Below are 24,855 nucleotides of genomic sequence, written 5' to 3' on the forward strand. Positions count from 1 at the left end.
GTTTTGCAGTATTCTGTTATAATAACTGTCATCCTAATCGACCAATTGAGTAGTATTTTGTTTTCTGTTTTTTTTTTTTTCCATTACAAAATTTAGCTCTTAAAGCACATTTCCCTTTCTACCTGTACATGTTAGAGACAGTCAGTGTCCCCAAGTTTTCACTGTGTAATGCTGTCAGATTTTTATTTCTAATTTTATTGCCTATCTTATTTGGCATCTTGGCATGGTATCTTTCTCTGCCATTAAGAATTTTAACTCATTATCCAGCCAAAGAGCATAATTATTCTGCCATTAAGAATTTTAACTCATTATCCAGCCAAGGAGCATAATTATTCCTGGCTGTGCTCCTTCATGGAGCATGTTTGTCAGCTAAATTGCTCATAATACTTAAGACTAATGATAGAGCTGCAATCAACAACTGGTTCTTTAGAAACCTCCTAACAACTGAACTTCCCTTATATTAATAATTAACGTGTCATAATTTGTATGACCTGTAAAAATGATCCTCTGAATTGCTTTAGGCATCGTAGTATAGTGGTGTGATGATTTACGGATCCAAACCAATCTAAATATTTAGGGTACAGCTACATCGATTCAAACTGCTTGTATAAGGCAAAAGTTGGGAGCGTATCATAGAATCATAGATCATAGAAAAATAGCTGCAGGTTTCAGTGTATCAGTTAGGGCTGGGCGATTAATCAAATTTTATTTTTCATTTACGATATTGGCTTCCAACGATTATGAAAACAAGATAATCAAGATAAAACCATTATTGTGCCGCGCCCCATTTCACAATATGCTCTCATTTTGTCCTGTGTTATAAATCCAGCACATCGTGTGTTGGAGCATTCGGACAGAGCAGTGAGAGACAGACAGGAACGGCAGCGTTCTTCCTCACAGTGCGAACAGTTAAATGTTCAGCGGAGGAAACTGACTTGTTTAGACATCTACAGGCTACGCTGTTTTAGTTTCAGTCAGGCTTTGGATGCCATTATTTTAGATACGAGGACACTTCGCTCTGTGTAATGATCTCTCCTTTCATCTAGCCACTCAGCACTGTGCTTGCTCTGTCTGCAGTCTGTTATTGTGCCTGTTTACTTGTAAAAAGACGATTAGAAACCAGGTTACATGTATACATGGCAGAAAAATCAGTGTTCTCCGGGGAGTAAAATCTAGAATTCCAGATTTATGTATGTGTGTGTGTGAGAGAGAGTATATATATCCATTACCCCAGATACATTTGTGACACATATATATTTCATTTTTTTATACCTAATAATTGCCACTGGAGCTCCTTTTACATTGTGTTTCTCTCATGTGATCTCCAGATTTAAATCCCTCAGTAGACTTCATTTGTCTCTCAATCTCAGCCTGTCTGTCATTCCCAGAGGCACTCATACAAATCATGTATCTTTCCACCATTTTCTCATTTCACATACTTTCTGCATTACAGTTGCAAGTTATCCTTAAAGGTTTCAACAGTTTTCTTTTGAGAACAGCACAGTATGTTATTCTCTAAACCTGTTGATTAGTTATACTCCTTACCTTATGTTATATAACCTTATTAACCTGCTTGATTTAGAGACACCTATGATTATTAATGGTAACAGCAAGTGTGTTTTAGTAATACATGTCCCAGAATTCCCTACAAAATGATAAATGTAATGACTGCCAGGGGCAGAAAACATTTCTTGAGTGCACAGTCTGTCAGAAATGCAGCAAAAGAAGAGCAAATCATCTGTCTGTAATCTGTTTACATATTTAGGCCTATCACTGCTTTGAACTAAATGTTAACGTTAGCATGCCAACATGCTCACAAAGTGTTAACATGTTAACACATGTATTAGCATGTTAACATGCTGATTGAGCATCAGCAGGTATAACGAGGAATCATACTCTCACACTGTTTTGATGAAGACTGAAGAAGACAGCAACAATGTCATCTGACATGGTGATACTGAACTCAACTGATGTTTCCTTCTAGATTACATGAAATGCATGCATGCACCAAATTTTGTCGTGCATGAATTGTTTCTTGTGAGTTACTTGTGCATGGATACACGATTTGAATCCCACATGGGAAAGGCAGACTTTGCCAGTAACAATGCAACGTTTTTCATAGAGAGGCTAATACAGAATACAAATACATTGGATGCCTATTCCTGAAAAATAAATAAATAGCATCAAAATAGGTCTTGATAAGGTAAAAATCTTAAGGATTATTTCTTGAAGAAAAACTTCAAAGTGAAAGAGAAAATTAGTTATGTCAGTAAAGCAGCCCCTATATGATGTATTTTTGGAAATAAGTAAAACTGCTATTTTGTTACAAAAATATTTGTAATTCTAGAGACACATAAATTTGCAGTGGATTTATAAATTGCCACATAGCCACTTACATTTCCATATATGCACTCGGCCACTACACATAAAATCTATGTACAGTAGGATGACACTGCAGAAATAAATTGCTACAATGATTACTTAGAGTTGACTCATTGTTTATCTTCATGTTTTGCTACTAACATGAAATTCCAAACAATGCCTCAACCTCAAAGCTAGGTTTCTTTCTGCACACTGCAGTATATACTTTTATAATGGCTTTTTGCTATGAATGAAGCCACAGGGGATCCTTGTGATCAGGAAGTTTCACCCCTGGTAGGCTACTAAAGGGACAACAAAACCCTGGGTAACAATGTCATTACTAGTAGAGCTTCCAACACACTGGCTTGATCTTAATAATCTCAGGTTAGCCCACACAGGAGATGATGAAAGCTTTTCTGTCTAACCTCAAAGGAACATTCTCTCGTTACTCTCTCTCTGGCACAAAGTACAAAAAAACCAAAACAAATGTAAAGCTTTTCTACCTCCATTCTCTGACAGAGACACGTACACTTTTAGACAAGAAGAACTTCCAGAGGGACTTCTATGGTAATTTAAACTAACATGGGCACTCAAATGGCCAGGAGGCTGTTACTGCTGACACAATCACCAAATGAGGTCCCAAATGCGTCATTGTAATTAGTTGCTGTCCGCATGACATGCTCATTAATGTGCATATCACACCCCTTTCCCCCACCTGTCCCCATACTGGAGGTAAACATCAACAAATTCACAAGGTGTCAAGGGGTTAGCTCATTAGCTCAACCGTAAATGACAGCAGACATAAATGTAGAGATCAGAGAGCTCATTTTTAGAGAGCATCACAAATGTTATGCCACTGTTAGGTTAGATAGTTGCATGGATAAAATGTCTGCTGTAGAGAATATTTATTTAAAAATGGATATATTGCCTCTATTCAAATGGAAAAGCGGTCTTAATGAGTTTTCATTATCACTCCTGGTATTTTTGGCTTCTCGTTTCCCTTAATTTGGATTTGTGGAACACAGGCTTCTTGCTCAACTCCATTGTGTTGTAACACCAGATGGGTTTTCCTCTGTTTATAACTGCCTCCCTGTCTTCCAATATAATATTGTTTTATAAAGGGCTGTAAATGTAGCAGCAGTGTCAATGTTATGCATGTTCCACAAAATCAGAACTGCCATTGCTTGGCCAGATTAACTGAAAAAAAATCATGCACTGAACTTTGTGGGAAAAGGAAGGTAACAAAGTTTTTGCACACCAGAATGACTTACTGACAGGTGCTTCTGATCAAAAACTCTGTCAAAGAACCAAAAATCCTGAATACTGCTCATTATTGGCACTCATTTTATTTACAATCAGGGCACAAAATTAGTACCAGCCTCCAGCCAAATTCTGGTAAAATATGCAAGAGGTAGAGTTGCTTCACTCACCAACCAAAAAAAACAATGGTAATCTATTGAGTGGCTGGTAAAATTTGAACATTTACTAGACATTTAGCCGGTGGACAAAAAAGTTAACTGTTTATAACAGTGACAGTGTGCAGGTTCTTTTTGTTCTTTCACAGGAACAGGGAGGTGACATGGATTTGTAAAAAGTCTATGATACATTTTAAGTATGATATCCATGGTAATTTATGGTATGGACTTTAAGACAGTGGACTGAGTAAACTGTAAAAGAGTAAATTGTGGTTGAGGCTATCTGTGCCTCACAGGCAATTGATTTCTCTTTGTCTAAAAGAAGAAAGGGGTTGCAATTTCTGCAGGTAATTGCTGATGTTAATCACAGTCATATTTGAGAGAGGGAAGAACCTCTGCCATCCTTCTAAGCAAGCAAGGCCAGTGGTCAGATGCCCCTTAACCACGAAGAGCTTCAGTGACTAATTACTGCAGTCCAGCTGCCTACACTCTGCAGAGCACTCTCCCAGCTTCTCTATCCAAACACTTCTTTTCTAGTCTCTTCTGTAATCACCGTCAGTCCTTATCCAGTTGAGTAAGGCCACAATGTTTTCTTGAGATCGTGCCTCTTTGCATGCAGTAGGAGTGACTGACCAGGTGGTAGCATATTTGCTCCATTCTTGTTTGAGTTAATGTAACATCTGTGCCTCTGTTAAATTACTACTCAGGAATAGTTAATAAACTAAAAAGAGGCAATCAATATAATTTAACTGGATATAAACAGACTTACACATCACAGAAGGTCATAGAAATCCATATAGGTTGCAGGATTAATCTGACTTTTTGTTGGAAAGCCCAGTTACATGTGAAGCATGTGCATGACATACAGTTAAAGGACCAGTGTGTAGGATTTAGTGGTATCTAGAGGTGAGGTTGCGGATTGCAACCAACTGAAAACCCCTCACCTTCACCCCTCCCTTTAAAGCATGTAGGAGAACATACAGTGGCTGCGAAACTCACAAAAAATGCGAAAGGCCCTCTCTAGAGCTAGTGCTTGGTTTGTCTGTTCAGGGCTACTGTAGAAACATGGCGGTGCTACATGGCAGGCTCCATGGAAGGGGACCTACTCCTTATGCAGATATAAAGGGCTCATTCTAAAGTAACGAAAACACAACAATTCTCATTTTCAGGTGATTATACACTAATTAAAACATACTTATGAATATTATATTCCATTTCTGCCAAGTCCGTTACACTAAATGCCACTAAATCCTACACATTGCACCTTTAATAAAGGCAATCATACATCCTGCCTCATTTTCAAATTCAAAAGAACTTGAATGTGTAATAGTCAATAATCATCATCATCATTGTCACTGTATCATCCAGAAAGAGGTCTGTCAAAGGGCAGAAAACTAACTTACTTTTCAATGATGTGCAGCTCATTTTTCATTGTAATATTCAATAGAAACAGTGGTAGAAGTCTAAAGATGAGATACTGCTGACATGAAGGGGAAAGGGAAGTCTGGCAGGAATCCACTGCAGCTTTTAATGGGGAGTCCAAAATCACACAATTTGTTCCTAGTTCCAGTGACTCTTTACACCTATCCATCCAAGCTCTCTATCCAATTCACTTTGCTTCATGGCCATGTTGCAGTGCAACAGTATTGATTCTCCTTTTGTTTCCATTTTTTTTACTTTCCTTTATAGTGAACCATCTCTCTGCTGGTACCCAGTATTCATTCCCCTTTCTTTTTTCTTCTATTAGAAATAGTGCTTTCATCGGTGAGGACAAAGCCAACTCCTGTGTCCACTCATTTTCTACTCTGTATCATTAGTGACTTTTCTTGTGTAGAATGATTGGCCTCCCCTACAGCTGAGTAAAACAGTCTTGTTTTTGTTAGAGATCCACCAATGATGGCTGAAGGTCACTGCAGTACCTGCAGATGGTTAAACCTCTAGTTAGAGATGTGAATGTACAGAAAAGTATATTAAAAAAGGAGCAATACATCGGTATCTCTTTAACATTGCCAGGCTTGGTTTCATTTTGTTAGAATAGTTAGCTTCAGCTGGGGGACAAAAAATAAATAAGGTAAATTGTATTGTCTTTCTTGCATGCTGATGCAGGTAATACACGTTAGATCTAATGTGTTTGTTTTGGGTTTTTTTTTTGTCCTCCAAAAATCTTTCACTACAGCACTAGTTGAAAGAACGATCATGGGTCTACTGTTGAGCTACGCCAGTCGGCTGTGTCCCAACACCCTGAAAGCAATCTGTATAGCATCCACTCCCTCCAGGCACTTGGGAAGCTCACTTAAAGACATCAATACCCTGGGAAATGAGACACAGAGCAATGGCTTCAGATACTGAGAAGTTAGACGGCTGACTGAGATGCCCTTACATCTTATTTAAGGTGTTGCTGCTCAGTGCAGTAGAGTTCATTGAGTGCTACTTTCTCTGCTTTCTTTCTTATTAAAACATCAAACAGCACAGGATGTCCAGCCAAAAGGCAGCAATAAAGAATAAGCAAGGCATGTGAACTGCTCTTGATAAATTAAATAAATGTTTCTTTTGGTTGAAATTACTATTAACAACAATTAAAATTGTCTAATTTTGCATATTGGTTGATATTTGGTTGCTCCATGTTCCACTTGTAACATGGAGCTCATGGCTCTCACCATAGAGCCATGAAATAACTTTCAAGCTTATCTCTGGTTGAGCCAATTGTGTGTGAGGAACTGTATTCAATTTGCCCAATATTCACACAAAACCAAACTTGCCCTCCACAGTCTGTTAGCATTGTTGATGGATTCTCAACAATGTGCTTCAATTAACTCAAACTTCAAATATAATGTTTAAACACTTTCCCCTCTATCCTATCCACAGCTGAATATATTCAGCAGTACATGAGAAGAAGGATTAATCCTCACGTTGAATATTCAGATAATTTACCTGCCTCTCTCCTGGAACATTGCACTGTCAATCAACTGTCAGGCGTTCAGTCCTTGCTGTCAAACCTTCCTTATTGCCATGGCAACAAAAATGACAAATGTACCGGGAACACAAATAAACTGGCATTAGAACGACAGAGGAGGGACTTGAAGATAGCTGAACAAGTCACCGATAAAAGTGTCACAGATTACTCATGACAAATGGCCTACAATCTATCAATTTATGATTCTACCTAAAATTGATGCAGTGTGAAAGCACTAGTATGCAAAGGTTAAGCTAGTTTTCCTTAAACTGATGAACGGATGTTATATTTACTCAGATGAGTGACACATTGTTAACAGACATACAGTTGAAATGTGTCTCAGTGGGTGATTTTAAAAAGTTCCAACAAAGAAAGCATTATCTCTGTGTCTCCTGCAACTCACTGCAGAGATTATGTTGTCACAACATCCCAAAGTTGTCACAGTGACTCTGCTCTGTTATCACTTAAGCTCAAATTTAAGCATTACTTCATATCTACACATTCGTTGCTAACCCAACAGGCAACAGAATCCTCCTACTCTTTGTTATTGGCATAAAGAAGCACTGCAGCACCAGCAGCAGCAGGGATGTGCACCTCTAACATCTGAAAAAAACAAACAAACAAACAAACAACAAAAAAACAAGCAAGTAAGTTTTGCAGCATCAGATCAGTGAAATTGATAATGACTTCTCTTGCACATTCACACCTAAGTTACTGCTGAAAACCACTATCATTGGTGCCAACCTGCTCTTAACAGACTACCCTATCATGTCTTAAATCCATTTTGGATAACACTGTTATCTGGTGGCCAATGACACACACAACAACTGATAAACAAATCAATCCAAAATCTTAAAAAAGAGGCAAATATAGGACCTCTTAACTATTTTTTTAAAGGTGAGAATGGACATTTTTGAGCTTAACTTCTTTTGACATCTTTTTCTTGCCTGTGGTCTCTCTTCCTCTCTCCGTCTCTCATAAAACTCCCTGTCTCCGCCTCTCTCCAACTCTCACGCCACAATCTTCTTTATCTGCTACTTACAGCTAGGTGGCAATGTGAAGTCTAATCTACACAAGCTTCCTGTTGATCTGCATACCACATAATGCATCCTTTCATGCTCTGCCACCTCCTCACCCCATAACATGATGCTGCTGACTGTCAGTTCACCGGAAGAGCCTCTGATGTGGCAATTTATGCTACAGCTACTGCTGGGCTCCTGGTGGGCCTGAGGTTGGAAACTGATGATGATGTGTTAAGAGAGACGAATGCAAGATGCAAGTTTGCATAAGAAGGTATGCTGTGGATGGCATCAAAGGGATTTGATGTCAATGTTGGGCTCCTGGGTAGGCACCAAGGTTTTAGATGTATTATAATATGTTAAAGGTAATGTAATTTTTTCTTATTTTTATTTCTGTGTGCCTGTGCGAGTGTGCATATTGCAAATGTAGCAATTCCTAATCTTGACTTTGATCTTCTAATGAATTCCGAACTACTAAGGCTTCTGTAAAGTTTTTTCTTATATTGTCTTCACCACAGTACAGACATAGTAAATCCACTTTGATAAAAAACCTGTTTTCTTCAACAGGATTACGACACAAGACATGCCTGTCTGTATCTTGCTGCTGCAGTTTTGCTTGTGTCTAGGGCTTCATTAAACCTATCTCAAAGAAAAATGTAAGATCTTGGTCTTCATTGAATCAAAAGGCATGTGTGCCAATCCAGGGACTGAAAAACAAGTTGCATCATGAAAAGTGACATTTGAAAGGTGAAATTTGTGAAAAGCCGTAGGAAATGTAAAACAAGTACTTCTCAGACAGGGACAGACCAAGTACAGTATAGGGGCTTTGATCATTTTGTAATGTGAATCACACATCACCAATGTGGAAGCCCTTGTCAGTATTAATTACCTCACTTACTTACTGAAAAAAGGTACTTAAACTGGGCCTTATCAGCCATACCATTTTTTCCCCTCATCTTGGTGAAAAGGGTACAAAGTGTACAGTATATAGTGCATCCTAAATATACCACTTCAGCCAATCATTTACTTTGAGAGGTTAGATGTGAATGTTAATGGCATGTTCCCTTCTCTTTGCTTTCTCATTGGATATTGTGATCTGTACATTATTGTCTTACAGAAATAACACATAAAGATAAATACAACCTGAACTGAATTAATCATCACAATTACAACTTACCAATATCATACACAAGGCTCTATATGCCTTCCTGCTAGTGCAAAGCTAGCGTTTGGGCAAACACTGTTTTTGCCATTTTCCCTTGGCTTAATGTATTTTTTGGTGTCTGCTCCTGTTTGGTATTTCCTGTCTCCAAACAAACATGTTTGTAGCAAGGTAGGGTAGGCGCAGCTATCTGTGTTTATGGTGATTAGGCAGTACAGTGCAAATTTGGTGCTCATTTTGGTTTGAAGGTACATTTGTGTTAAAACCTGCTGAGAACAACTCTTATTTCAGACCTGTGGCAATCTTTGTAGCTTTAGTTGTAAATTTTGAACTCACACAGGCCTCTCAACAATCACAAAACCCCTTTCAGATATAATAAGTTTGGCCTCTACGCACTTTTTTCCATCAACAGAAGATGATACGTGCCTCAAAATACAATTTTTTATTGTGATTAAAGAAGAGTCTTACCACTATCGTCCACGTCACTGAACACAATCCAGGGTTCTGTTTGATTAGTGAGTTGCCCACAACAAATTGGTGAATGTCAAATCTTTTTCTGTGCAGTTGATTAAATGCCTGTAGTCATCACACAGGAGCAGGAATGATGCTGTATTTCACCTACAATCAGGGGAGCTGTACATAATTTTATGGATGGATGGCAAAGCAGCAAAAACTTCATTAATTCTTTAAATCTCCCGACACAGTTCTGTTGACAGAGTTCAATGTTTTGTGTTTTTCTAAACACCAGACTGAAGCTATTACTCACAGATTTCAAGTTTCACAGAAAAATCATTTGGAGTAACGTGGCCGACCTCAGAATGAGGCCATCAAATCTGTCGGGACACTTTTATTAGGCCAATAGAAAAAACTCTGCATGAAGTATCAAAATATTTTTTTCTGTCATGTCAAGAGGATTTTTACAGTGAAATTTACATACTTGTTAATTTAACTAGTGTAAGCCTACATCAGCCACACACTCCAAGTAACACCACATAATTAATTATCCATCCTGCATGCCATGACCAAATAAAACAGGCTTGTGAAAACATTTCAAATTTAAACATTATTTGTCTTTTTCTTTTATTTTATTTTTCTCACATAGGTGCTGTTTGCGAGCCATACCTGCCCCATACCAGCAAAGCTCTGATTCAGTGTTCATCCTACTAATAAATATCTTCAGCTTCTTCCACGTTGCAGCAGGTTGCACCTGGCTGTGCCTGGTTTGCACTGACACCTGTGGTCACTAAAATTGAAATAATGTTCTCGTTACGCCTGTATGTGAACACTCTAACATTTTGCTTGTTGGCGTCCTGTTTCAGGAAGATAGAGCCAACAAATTGTGATCACTTGCAGTATTCCTCAATAAAAAGATCATCACCCTATATGTTGAGGAATTAAAGTGTGCAGAATGAAATGCAAAGTACAGGAGGAAACTGAATCTGAATCAGTCACAAAATGATGTGATGATGACCAGTGAAGTTAAAGGTTGACTCAGAGAACCCGGAACCAATCGGCAGTGACCTTTTTAAGCTGTGCTTTTTTGCCCTTTTCCACTGAGGGTGAGAACAAGAAGAATATATGAGGAAAATTGATTTTAAATGCTAGATAATAATACAATGCTGCACCCGTCTCATTTTGCCCTTTAATGAACTGACCTGCTACAGTGGACCACACAAGTGTGAAATGCAATTGCTGTTTTTAATGTTATCTAATTTTTTTGTTTTAATTGGATTTTACAAGCCATTTGCAAACCCATGAATCTAATAATAATTAGATTCAATTCCTTGCTAAAATGTGGATCTTAAAAAAAAACAGATTATAGTAGTATCACTGCTACTCGTTACTCATTTTTGGATTACATTAACCATCCGCTTTCGCAACAGGTGACGAAAATGTTTTAGAGTATATTGATTAGGTTAGGTTAGGTTACTTTTCAAGAACTACTATAAATTATTACTGTAATTTCAAATTATGCATTTTGCACTTTACATGCAGATGGGATTAACCATTTCTTCCCTAACAACCAGGTTTAGGTTTAAATCCATCCTGACACACTAAGGTAGAGAAGCAACAAAAGCTCCAAAATAATAATACTTCAACAGAAACGACTCTTAAACATAAATATGGAAACTGTCAGGGAACAGTCCATAATTGTGTGACTACTCTAAAATACAGACATGTGCAGGAAGGTGTGAAAGAGATACAAAGCCACCGATGATGTTGGTTATTGAGGTAGGCTAGAGACGTTGCTGGTAATGGTGTGTATGTTGGGAAATAGCATTAATTGATGACACAGCGAGGAAAGAAAGCAGGGGTGAGTTTAGGGGAAATATGTACATATGGATGAAAGTAAGAGGAGCTGCCAGGTGGGTAATGGGTAATAATTTAGTGTGTGTGTTTAGTATAATTTTCCTAAGCTTTGTTTTTTATGACTAAGTCATGGCACACAACAAGATGGGCGGGATGGGTATTCCTGGCCACCTGATAAAGTATGTTCTGCATAATTTTATTTTATTGTTTTCAAATTTGTGCTTAAATATCAACAGCAAAAAACTTGTTTGACCACAGTGTGTTTTATTTATTTCCCAAACACTACAATGCAGGTGTTCAGCATAGTGAATCCACAAAACAGGATTAACAATTACAAAAAGTACCCCTTAACTCCAGGGTTTCTGGTTATCAGCTTTGAAGTTTGGCTCATATACAGTACCAGTCAAAAGTTTGAACACACCTTCCCATTCACTTCATTGAGAAAGTGTGTCCAAACTTGACTGGTACTGTACATTCAAGGTTTATCCAAAGAATTGCCATAAAAATGCAAACTCTTAACAAAAGAACATGTTATGATGACATATATCTGTTTACACAGTCACATTGCGGGGACTCACATTTACACATGCACACTCACACACACACACACACACACTCACACACACTGTTTTGTTGACCTTTCACTCTTAATTTTTTTTTTATATATTGTGGGTTGTATTTCATAGAACATCTATGACTGAAGATGATCAACCCATTTTCACACCCTCCTTTTGCCTTAAAGTAATAACCAGACCATGTCCAAGATAATAGCAACAGCACAAATAATATTTCAAGTGTGATTTTCTTTTAAAGGTGGAAGATAAATAAACATTTGCACCTCCATTCTGTGTTCCAAACTCAGCATTTCATGTCTTGGAAGACTCACAAGCTGTCTGAAAAGCTACAGTTGGTATAGATCATTTTTACTGTCATCACAATACCAGTAACTGCAGGCTAGTAACAGCAACGCCTGCTCCCATTTCGTCACCCTCCCCAGAGCTATCATTTTTATACTAGATCCCCATAAACCTCAGGCAACATTTCCACCCTGTCTTTGATTAGTTGCACTGGCAATTAAAAGAAAACAACCTGCTCATGTTGTTAATAAAAACTGTATATACCACTTACAGTATAATGTTTAAAAAAGAAAAAGAAAAAACAGATAAAGAGATTCTGCAAAAATTGGCTACATCATGCTTCATTGCGTTCTGTTCTACTGTGCCATGTCCTCCACTCTAACCTCGCCAGTACAATTTGGTACTGCTGAATGGGCACAGTAGTTGGCATGGACCTGCGTGTTGCTCTTATCACGTTAAGCACAATGACAGGGAACGGTACAAGAGAACAGCTTTAAAGATTCTGGATTTGTGCCCCTGGGCTGCAATCACCCTGACAAACCCTGTATATATCCATGTTTAGCTCTAGGGCAAATGTGGGTGCCTCCATTTTGAGACCACTCTTGACCAGCAAATACACTGAGCTCTTGCATTACTGTGTGCAACATTGTAATGTAACATTATATATATATGTCAATAAAAGATGAATTCAGACAAACCTATCTTATTGTTACTTATATGATTATGCAGTAATACTGTCCTGCAAGCCATTGTTGTATGTTAGTAGGTACAGCATTGCCAGAGAAATATGTATAGCTTTGCTAAATACTGTAGATATAACAACCTTCAAGAAGGGTGTACAGTGGCACATCAGAACCTCAATGCTAACAGTCATTAGTTCTTTATCACATCTTTTTAATGCTGAGTTGACAAAGAGATGTCAAAGGCAGTGTTATTTTTTAATCTGCTCTGACTGTGGGTAGATTGAGAAAAGCTGTATGTGAAAAGAACAGTGTGTTCTGTCAGCCTATTTTGAAAAGCCACCCACGGATTCACTCGCTATCAATGTACCTGCGGGTGCGTTTGAATATAACTACCATCTTCAAAAGGGAATCTGACATGCAAGGATGCCAGAAGCTCTTTCAGTCATGCCACAGTTCCCAGAGTGTCCAAATGATCTATCTTCCTTACAAAATGTGTATAAATAAGCAAGAAGGGAAAAGCAAACAGAGTAACTTTGACTACTGACCTTTGACTATTATCCTGGTTTTCACATTTTCCTAAATGACAGGTATTCTTATTTTCAAAATAGCTTTTCTTTTAAGCAAGTAGTTTTTGGCACTCCTTGACCTGTGTCTATTCATAGCACTTAGAATATTCATAACCAACACGTGGTTACCAAAATCTATAACAAGTCATGCATGAAGCCCTGCTGTTTTTCCCTTAGGGACACATTTATTCATGCTAATAGAGAAACAAAAGATTAACTTACCATACTGGAACAGAGGAAAAGAACATATCTGCTTTCTGCCAGAAGAGGGGATAGGTGCCTACACAGATTCAGTCTGAAATGCAAAAAGAGTAGACTTCTGTGAGGACATGCAATATGAATGACTTATGTTATTCCATAAGACAGACACATGGGAAATATTTGGTAGCACATGTCAGAATGCAGGAAGCTTGCGTCATCCTCTCGTTGTACACTACGTCATGTTGGATAAGAGCATCAGCTGAATGCCTAAAACATAAATGTAAATCCTGGACTTTATATAACTCTCATCCATGCTTCCCTGCATTTTAAGGGACAGAGAACATTATTAACACTGTACCGTATAATATAAGCTTTACAAAATTTGAGTTCAGTGAGCTTAATAATCTTGCCTTTGAACAGGCTGGTATATCCAGGTCCCAGAAACAGACAGCAGACATACAGTATATTCCTAATTTTGAATGAAAATGTTATAAATGAATGAGCAGGACTGCTTTATGGCAGTATTGGATTTATAGGAATTTTGTGTCAAATTATGTGATCAAATGGCTTGATTTTGACAGGTATGTCAAAAAGCACTTCACAAAAGAAGTCTCCTTGATATTTTGAACATTCAGTGTACCAATGTGCATAGACTGTATGGCATATTACAAACAACACAAAAAGCAATTGTCATTTCAATTGAATTGCTTTGCCTGTTGTTTTTCCCATAGGTAGATTAGCAGTAACACAGGGTGGCTGTCAACCTGAAGCACTTTAAAGACTAGAAATATACCTCTGTGTAACAGCATTAAAAACATTGTTTTGTTATTTTTGATGCTAAAACTATTTATGCTCACTGTGGAATGTTTGGAATGAATCATTTTATAAATCTAACAGTTATGCAGCTATTGGTTGGTATACTCATTTCTAAATACTTAACATACAAATGGTATATGGGCTGCATTTATGTAGTGACTTTCTAGTCTTCCGACCACTCAGAGTACATGCCAACATTCACCCATTCACACGTATACTCGTACACTGATGACAAGGGATGGGGGAAAAAATCGATTATAAGATGCATCCCGATAAGGATGTGGACAACACACAATTAATTCACAAATGTCAAATATCGATTTTCTAAATGTTACTTAATAATGTGATTTTGATGGAACAAAAAGGTGAAACTCAACTGTGAGGGCAGCGCAGCAACCGGACAATGTACAACACGAACAGACTAGAGTTCATCTTCACAAAAGGCAGCGGTTGCAAGCATTTTTTGACTTAATGAGTGAATAATTACTTTTGTGAGATGAACGTGCAGTATATTGTGAACTTTTTATACCATCACTCAGAGCCTGATGCTAGCGGAGTGGAGCAGCGATCAGCAATAACAAACGAGACCGGCCGACCAACACACACTGCAGCATTTAACAACTTAAACCAACTGTGAGGTGAAGAAATAACTTGATGCTCAGTCTGTTTCACCTCAAAAACCCTTTGCCTGCTCAGCGTGTTGGACAACAGTGGCTTTCCCTGGAGCTAACGGTGCAGCAGAGAGGCTGCTATTCCACTGCTGGAGACATGACGTTAATAACAACACAGTGGGGCACTCCGCCTTTCCCTCATTTTGTTATTCTCATACAGGCAGGAGACTGCAAGATGTATTCACATTAATTCATTCATTAATGCAGTTAACTTTTTAAAATAAAAAGGCTGGGAACCATTTATCTTATCTGCCAGTTGTGTTTCATATTGTATTTCAGTGCACTATGGACACCAGTGAATGGTTTGGCACACAGTATACTGGAGCAAGAAACTGAAAATACCCCCCCCCCCTTTTCTATTCATCCAATCGAGAATTGATTCTGAATTGAATCGGACACCGAAGAAGCAGAATTGAATCGAATCATGAGATTCCCAAAGATCCTCACCTCTACTGATGGCAGAGGCTGCAAACCTGCTCATCAGGAATTCTAATGCTCATTCACACACACACACTCACACACCGATGGCACAGCCTCCGGGAGCAATTTGGGGTTCAGTATGTTGCCCAAGGACACTTGGAGGAGCCGGGGATTGAACTGCCGATCTTCCGATTAGTGGACGACCCACTCTACCTCAACAGCCACAGCTGCCCCAAATTAAAATTATATACAAAGTCTTAACTTTTATATTTTTAACTATAATGTGTCTATCATATTTGATGAGACTGTGTTTGAAGTGGAGAGAAAAATAAGACAGAAAAACCTCAATCTGGCAATCACTGCATCCCTGCCTTTCTGACAGCATTGTTTAGAAATAATGAGATCTCTGGCATGGTTTACCCTAAAAGGCATAAGCCAGCAGAAATGAAGATGACAAGAAAAGTCAAACAGCCACAGGAGTTTTTAACACAGAGCCATCTTAATGATCGTATCTAGGCTTACTATTGGCTGTAATCTTCACATTCTAAAAATCTAACTAGTATCCTGTCTGTTTCTATCACAGCTTTGTGCCAAATTATGCAGGTGAAAGATACAGATGCTGGTGCCTTTTTCTCTGTATCTTTTTCACAAAGGAGAAGAATAGCACTGTCCTGGAAAGAGATTTGGGAGGTGTAAGGGTGAGAGGACGAGGAGGAAGAGAAGGAGAGCAGAGGGATGAGACACTACTGGGATGAAATCTTGCCAAGGTCAGCAGAACTCTCACTATGAAATGAAACACTGCCAAACATACACACACACACACACACACACACACACACACACACACACACACACACTGCCCATATTGGCTCTTCCCTGAAGACAACCTGCTGAGAACTGCTAAATTTCCACTGGGCTCACACTTGGTTATATGTGCCTGTACAACTACGCACACACACTCTCTCCAACCTCTCTTGCATGTCATTACATTGGTCTCTGGTCATTTTGAGATCCTCACCTTTGCCCTTACTACAGCATTAGATATTTTGGCTCAGTGATGGCAGGCTGTCATGCCTCATGAAATCTGCTAGTTCGTCTAATGCTTCTAGATTTTTTGACTGTCCCCTGTTAGTTCCTGTGTAATTTGATACATACCAGTTAATGGGAAGAGCTTTTTCCCATTTTTGTTAGTGTGACATTGTAGTATTTTTTTTTATTTATATCTTTTTTAATTGTTTAATTAAAGCAGGTCTTATGTCTTTACTAGAATACAGTTAGTTAGTAAGTACAGCACATAACATTTTTTCAAAATAGAAGTGCTTTATAGAAGGGAGACAGGAAAAAGAGGAAATGAAAAGGAATGCTTAAAATGTAAAAGGAGCTACTTTACATGTAGGCATCCCATTATGGGAAACATGTTGCAGAAAGAAAAAACAGTTTTGCATTATATTATTTTGTTGCACATTGTACATGATTTTGCACACCCTTGGGAAGGTAGGATTTCAAACTGAGTCCCCCATACTAAAACCTGATGGTAAGCACAGATTGTGCCTTAAAAGGCTTTGGAAGGATGTTCATCAAAAGAGTAAAGTGTTTATATGTGTGCATCCAAAACAATTTCAACATCTTTCCCCATAGACACATTATGAGTGAATTTTAACTCTCCATTTGATCTAAAACCTGTTGGGGTATGAGGCTCACATGTCACACATTGTGCTGTCATCTTCCAATGCCTTTAGCAAGACTACAAAAGGTGTGATCCTCCATGTAACTTTTTCAATGATGCCATTTTAGATCCTTTCCTTTATTATGTTGTAAACACAAGTTAGATTTCCATGTTGTACATTGCAGTCATACTCCGGAAGGAATGTCCTAAACTGTACTCTAAAAGGTTAGTTACTGTTCCAGCATAATCCATATAGTCCATTAAAGACGCATCCTTTAGTCCTCTTATAAAATTTCAATGAGAGACAAAAACAATGTTCTTGTTTGGTTGCATGTGGAACTAGTTATCAGTCTTAAAACATTCATGCTTATTCATAATAAAGGACTCCGTGCAGACATGGAGAATCGGGGAAACATTTCAACATCACATGGGTATTTCCCCACAATAAACAGAGTGCCTTTTGTAATCCTTTCAAAGGCCTCCCCTAAATACCAAAGTGCTTTTTGTGATTGTGCATTGTTTATGTCGATATGCATAGGGAGTTGTGCAGAATATTCTGATTTTGTCACATAATTTCAATCAATCTTTTGCCTTCCAACTCCTGATCAAGAAATATTAAAACTACATCGAAAATATAGATTCATAAATAAATATATATCCTGTCTCCTGATTGCATTCATTATCATAATTTCTCAGGAGTTCCCTGAAGGCAACAGGCGCTAAATAATTGATGGGCCTGAAAGCTGTTTGGCTCTGTGAGGGAGCGTCTGCAATTCTCTTGAGATACAAAAAGCACCAACAGCTTTGAAACCAACGGAAGCAGGCAAGCCTCAGTTAGAATTAGTATTGTGTTCGTCATGCCAAACATTTGGTGCTGAGACAATGCAATACAGTTTCATTACAATGCCGGAGCCTCGCAGGCAGAGACATCAAAGGCCCAGTTTGTCTCAGCCTCAGTTTACCAAGACAATGAAGAGATGGAGATATAGTTAACACTAATTTCAAAGAGAACTACTGATAGTTTAATTCTGAACATCAGGGAGCTAAAATAATGAAACTACCGTATGTACCTCGAGGTAGAAAACTTTGGGTGGATGTCCAACCTAAAATGGAATCCATGTTTTATATTTCACTCCTTAAATAATTCAGTTCAGCAAAACAAACCTACAAACAAGAGAACCAAAACATACTGAAGGAAGTCTATCAATAATGCATGCTGAGTGATTTGTGAAACAATTTATTTTTTACATGCAGATCATTTATTTCCAGTTTTATTAAAATAAAACTGTAAAAAAAAGAAAGAAAAAACAACTGGGTACAAGTTGGTCCTCCATTAATTATCAATCAAGTAGCTTCAAGCTATGTGTCTTCATGTCAGGATTTTTGTGTTGCAAACTTTGGCAACAACTTATTCATGTTCAGAAATCTAGGCTTAACTGCCCAAGATCAAACAAATAACTGAATTTTTTATAGCTGAAATTCACATTAAAACAGTATGCAATCATGGCTGGCCTCATAATTTCTGAAGCATCTTGCACTGAAAAAAGTTATTTTCAATTTGTTTAAACGGAATGACAACCCTGATTGAGATAATAGTTGTTCAATAAAATATCTGGAGCAGTCTTGTAAACAGTGTCACACTTCCCATTGGGACCTTTGCAGCATACTTTTGGGAGGCTTTAAATCTCAAGAATCAGTATGTAGGCCACAGTACAAAGGCTTTAGAACACAAAGAGAACACGAGATTCAGTCACGGTTTTTAAATGCCACAGCAGAGGAAGATACTGTTGGAGAGATTTGCACACTGCCAAAGGAACGGTTATATCCAGTTAAGACCTATCCGGTACAACCCAGCACACAGAGTATGTCAAGGGTGATTTAGAGGCATTTCACTCAGGTCTGGGTTCGTATTTCATCTGAGGAAATCAGGAGTACAAATACAAATGTGTCTCTTCAATGTGTAGTTAAAAAGGTGCTGTTTATGTATCTTCTTATAGTATTAAATTCAAGCAAATCCCAAAATAAATCTTGTAGCTTCATAGTATATGTGGGAGTTCTCCATAGCTGCATGTAATCAATGAAACTTTAAGGAAAAACATTTGGCATTACCCACACATACAGTATATATAGTAACTTTGTTGGGGAAAAATAGGGGAAAATAATTGCTCATGACAAATAATTTCCTTAGATTTGGAATAAATGCAAACTTACAATGTTAAACAGTTATTTCTGTTTTCCTGAATCAAAACCCAAATGATAGCAACAATAGCATTGCCACAATTTACGAGTTTGAGCTGAAGAGGGGAAGTTTGGCTTCTACTTCAGTGGTTATATCGATGATTCTTTCCTCATACTGATGTGCTACCAACTGAAGCAAAAAGTGGGAAAATTGCAGTGTTTGCATTTAAAATCTATTTCTTATAGTCCATATACTGGATGTACTGCAGGAGATGATCATTCAGCCAATATATTAGCCAAGTTAATGTCTGAGAGAAAGCTGTGTTGAAATGACAATACTGCCGTTGCAATATTAATACACAACAGATCTGCACAGCCATCAGAGCATAAAGTCTAATCAGAATCATCATATGCTGTGACAAGCACATTGTAAATGATTATATTTCCCATTTGCTTTTGTGAAGATCTTTCATTTTAATGAGATTTGTTGGACTTTATTTCAGATTAAAACCATAATGTCCCGAGAAATGCATCACACATATCAACTATGTTTATTACTTGTGAAAAAAACAGTGGAATAGTCCAAACTTTCAAAGGTAGTGTAAATTAATTGAGATGTTTAAGGCCATTTATCGAACAAAGTATGAATAAGGTTCATTTTCACACAGTATGGAAAAAGAGACGATATATCTTAAATCATCATTAATAAATGGCTGCACCACATACTGTATATGTTTTTTATATTAATTGTTACCTCTGGTGAAGACCACAGGTTATGGGATTGCCTTGTCCCCCATTCATTTGTTTGTTACCACAAACAAATATTACTATTAATAGAATATTACCACCCTGACAGTTAGAGCCTTAATATTATTAAATTGGAGTCTCCAGGAGCCAAGATCTCTTATGTTAACAATAATGGAGTTTCTGACCACTAGTAGTGCTAGGGAGCAATGTTTTCATGAGCAAGTCCCTGTTTTGTTCGTATCATGCACATGCAAAAGAACCAACATGAACGCATCCGGGCATGTAGGTGAAGCGCTACACATTCTTGCTGCTGGTATCACAGTATTTTGGTGATTAACAGTCGATGGCTGTAATGTGAAAAGAAATGTAGTAACACACCAACAAAGGCAGTGGAGAAGAAGACTGCTAGCAAGCAAACACAGTAAATCATATATAATTTAAAATTAGGGCTGGGCAATACGGCCAAAAAATATAATGTTAATATTTTTCAAGCTTTGGGTCATTCACAATGTTGGATGATTAAAACATCATATTTTTTTCTGGGTTTAATGCACACAACAGTTCAGCAAGAATAATTATAGACCTGCATCATTTACAAGGACTTCATAATTCTGCATATTGAAAAATACAGGTTACTCTACTTCATACAGCTATGGACTGTCAGTACTAGATGCTTCACCTAGGTACAGCATTTCTGTGAGTAACACTGCATGTAATATATTTTTTTTTATTTTGCATTTTTAACCCAAATTTTTGTCTCCACTCATATTTATCCCTAAAATTTTGATTTGGTGTCTGATAGGGACACTTTTTCAATAGGAATACTATACTGTAAATAAATCAAATAATTTAAGATTTAAGACTTTAACTGTGTACATTCTTAGAATAAAGGAAGCACTATTTTACATACTAATTGCTCATGACTCTAAGTTCTTAATTTAACTTACCATAGAAGTGTCATTTTGTCTTACATAATACTGTGCATTGCTCATATTAACTGCCAAGTGTTTCCAGTATATCTGCAGATAGGACTGATCACCAAAGCTGTGCTGGCTTTTGAACAAGAATCTATAGAGGGAAATCATGGAGAAGACATACCTCATATTAGTAAATGGACTGCACTTATAAAGCAATTTTCTACATTAACAGACAAAGTACATCCTGGGTATATGCTCCTTTTTGTAAGGTCTATAGGAAGTTTAGAGAACATTACTTAAGACCTCAGCTGCAGAATCTATCATGAGATGCACAAACACTTGATGAAAGACATCATGTATACTATGCATTGGTCAAAGTCCTATCATGCAACAGGACAATGATCCCATACTGCTATAACATACTGCCAAAGCAACGAAAAGATGCAATGTTCTTGACTTGCTGAGTCAATCAGGTGACTGTAATCCAGCTGCATGCATTTCACTTGTTGAAGACCAGCCTGAAAGAAAAAAGCCCCCGAAACAGGCAAGAAGTGAAAATGTCTGCAGTACAGAGCAGACTGGTAGAACGCCATCAGGGAAGATATCAAGCATTTGTGAATAATTTTGAATGAATGCAAAGGATGTTTGGTCCACTACAAATGGGGGATTATGTATAGAAAAAGGTGTGGTGAGAAAATCTCAAATTAAAGCTATAACATCATAGTCATCTTTGCATTTAAAATATAATTCCAAAAAGCATTTCTACAGTACATACAGTTTAGCCATCTAGTTTAGCTTTGTGAAAACATAACAGTGAACAGTCAATTTCCTTGGCTCTGTTTCCTATCGAGGTTTTTGGTATTGCTCTGGTCAGAATGAAATGGCTTTTAGATTGGGCAGGAAAATCCCTCTACACAATGCCAGTCAAAAGTACTTTCCATAAAAAGAAATTATGATGAAAACATCTTTGACTAAAATTATACCTCTGTGTCTGCTAATAGTAGAGGGCAGACACAAATAATAAACACCTACATGTTTTGCTCACACTGTCTCATTACATGTATTTAGAGAAGTTGAACATAAGGACATAATTTTATTGCTCTTTTCAATAGTTTACATACATTTTGCTTGAGTGAGTGGCAATACAGTGGGTGCTTATGTAAACTAAGCTATGAGTTAGACAGTGGTTGAAACTGCAAATAAGAAATCACACTTTGAATATGCATGCACATACTGTATTTGAGGTTGCAAACACAGTCTGGCAATAATGCTGAAGAAGCCACTATACCTATCGCTGATAATGTGGAATATATTGAAGTATGTGAGCACTGCTGTGAGTCTTTCTTTCCCACTACTGCCATGAAGTAACATCTTCAAAAACTCTGTACAGAGAAAAACACCAGATTCTCGTATGTTTGTGGCAGCAAATGACTACTGGTTTCCCTTTTTCACCCTTTTCTTCTAATTAAGAACATCTCTGCTTATTTCTGACAGAATTTACAACTGCAGTCATGTTTCTGCCAGAATTCATAAAATTTGCCTCCATTTTTTAATCCCACGCAAGTGCACAGGGTGTTATACAGTGCCTCAGAGAAGGTTGTTTGCTGCTGATTGGATAATAAATGCTCTTAATGCCTTAATAAGGGAAAGCACTGCATTCTACATTGCATTTGCACATGTCTTATTAAATTTCATTGTGGAATGGTCAGAGTCTACAAACTAATCAAAGTACAAATGTTCAGTATGAAGGAGAAGGTGCCACAAGACACAAAGGCTGCCCCTGAGTGGCACAAGGACTGTTGACGTCAGATGCAGAGTCGACTCCAAAAGGAACAGGAGAAGGCTTCCACAGATGTAAATGCCACACGTACAAGATCAAATAGATGCTCAGGGCAGCCCACAAGATGCCAAGCTACAGAAGGGAGAAAAATCAGATTGTAGAGAATCAAGCCGTAAGTGCAGAAAGTCATGTCAATCCCAGCACTTACTCACTGAAGGAGGGACAGGCTGTTAGATTCAAGTATTAGAGTCTCTAAAATGTGGACTGAGATGACCATGTGGTTACCACATATGCAGCAAAAGAGGTTCCCTGCCATAAAGTCTGTGTGGTAGCTGCAAGTCAAGTGAAACACCAGTGGGACAAGTACAGAACACCTAAGAATTCATCCTACTGAATTGCATCCACAGCGTGACTGCCTTGGTTTGACAAGGGCCTGCCAAAATGACTGGATCTAAAACATGAACAACTTATCAGTCTGCCTCTAATCCTGATTGTACAGCATGTACTGGGCCAGGGCACTGACTGGGCACAATTAAACCTCAGCTACTCAACCTCCTATCCTCCCTCAAGAAAAAAAGTGACCACAGCACAGCTGACTGGGTTAAAATGCTGAATTATGGATGTAAATTACACCCACCTCTTCGTGAGGGAAGCTGCAGTCACTGTAAAGTCCCCTACCTTTATGGCAATCCTGATTCAAGGACAAACCAATTTCAAATGAGCCAACAGATCCTCCCTTTGACCCAAGGGGTTCAAACAGACGCTGTCCCTGCTCTTTGAAGGGAAGCGTTCGGTTTTGTTTGTCTCCAGTTGTTCATGTAGGAAATGGAGGATGCTATGTGCTGTAGCAGCAGAGCGAATCCCAAGATAGCCCATTTTAATCAGCAGATCACCAGAAAATGGCTGCTAGGGAGAGACGGAAGCACCGTTATTGGAAGGCAAGAGATCACAGAATAAAGGGATCAGCAACCCAGGGACGGTGCCCACAGACTGACATCTAATCTACACATAATAATGCATTCAATGATGCAACCCACACACATGTAAGTCACAACACGTAGATCAAGCAATCCATAATGTCACACTGGCACAGGTTATTTATATGTAATCCATGGGGCGTGGCTGGGTAAACCAGTGTGTCCAGATTCATTACCATCCTGTACATATGAAATATGAACTGTAGTATGGCCCCAATATGAGAACTCTTATTGTGTGAGTCAAACTTAAGTTATGAGCCATTATGGATAGTTTATATATGGATTGCTTATCAACAGCATCAATAACTGTACCCTCAGGGATAATAATAAAAAAAAAAGCACACAATACAGATTTTTTTCTGTTGGATCTAATCCAAAGGATGTGTCCAGAGAGTCATTAGGATTTTAATGAGTGATAGAGCATGGATTATGAGAGCACTGTGCTTTTAAAGTTAGAAGGGCACAGATCCTTCTCCTCCCTCTTTGTCTAATGCTGCTGAACAAGCATGCTTTATTCATAAATATATTCCTCAAAACTTACTAATATGCCATGCTTATTTTTAAATGTAGAAATTAACAAGACAATGACAAGCCACAGAGCAAATCACAAGGAGTTATGCATCATACTATTTTATCTGTTCACTACGTGGTTTTGTATGATACTTGTTTAAGATGGATCAAATCAGTTGTGAAAATGTGACCTCATCATTGACTTAAAATACATTGTAAACTAGTAACCAGATGCCTGTCAATGTCATAGCAAGTCCCTGGCCACTGAGGATTATAGCGGTAAACGCCAGTACATAATGGTCCTGTGCAACATTAATGTTTCTTCAAGTATTTTAACGTCAAACTTTTCAACAAATGAGGGTTTGGTAAAATATGTATGTATGATCAACCTGCAGCCAATTACTGCCAGATGCAGTACTTTCCAAATTTAGTATCATCACACGCTGTACCTTGTGTGCCATGATATTCCTTCCCAACCTTACAAGCGACATTTTAAATGTCACTGCATAACAGAGTAGATTCTTAATATTTCCTCCAATTACTGAGCAGCAAGGTTGTTGAAAATGACAAACCAGTAATCTAAATCAGATCTATTCTTGCATCGATGACATGAAATTTGCTTTGTTGCCACCCCTTTTTATAACAG

The 24,855-nt window shown here is 38.0% G+C and overlaps 1 long non-coding RNA gene across 1 annotated transcript in view; it reads right to left on the reverse strand.

The window, feature by feature from the left end:
- The window catches only part of LOC122990696, a 74,953-nt gene that overhangs the window by 23,239 nt on the left and 26,859 nt on the right, over positions 1 to 24,855 (reverse strand). Inside the window, exon 2 of the long non-coding RNA XR_006405443.1 lies at positions 13,549 to 13,621. This is a non-coding gene — a long non-coding RNA (uncharacterized LOC122990696). The remainder of the gene's footprint in view (positions 1 to 13,548; positions 13,622 to 24,855) is intronic.

Source organism: Thunnus albacares, chromosome 10 (assembly GCF_914725855.1).
Source record: "Thunnus albacares chromosome 10, fThuAlb1.1, whole genome shotgun sequence".
Taxonomy (NCBI): domain Eukaryota; kingdom Metazoa; phylum Chordata; class Actinopteri; order Scombriformes; family Scombridae; genus Thunnus; species Thunnus albacares.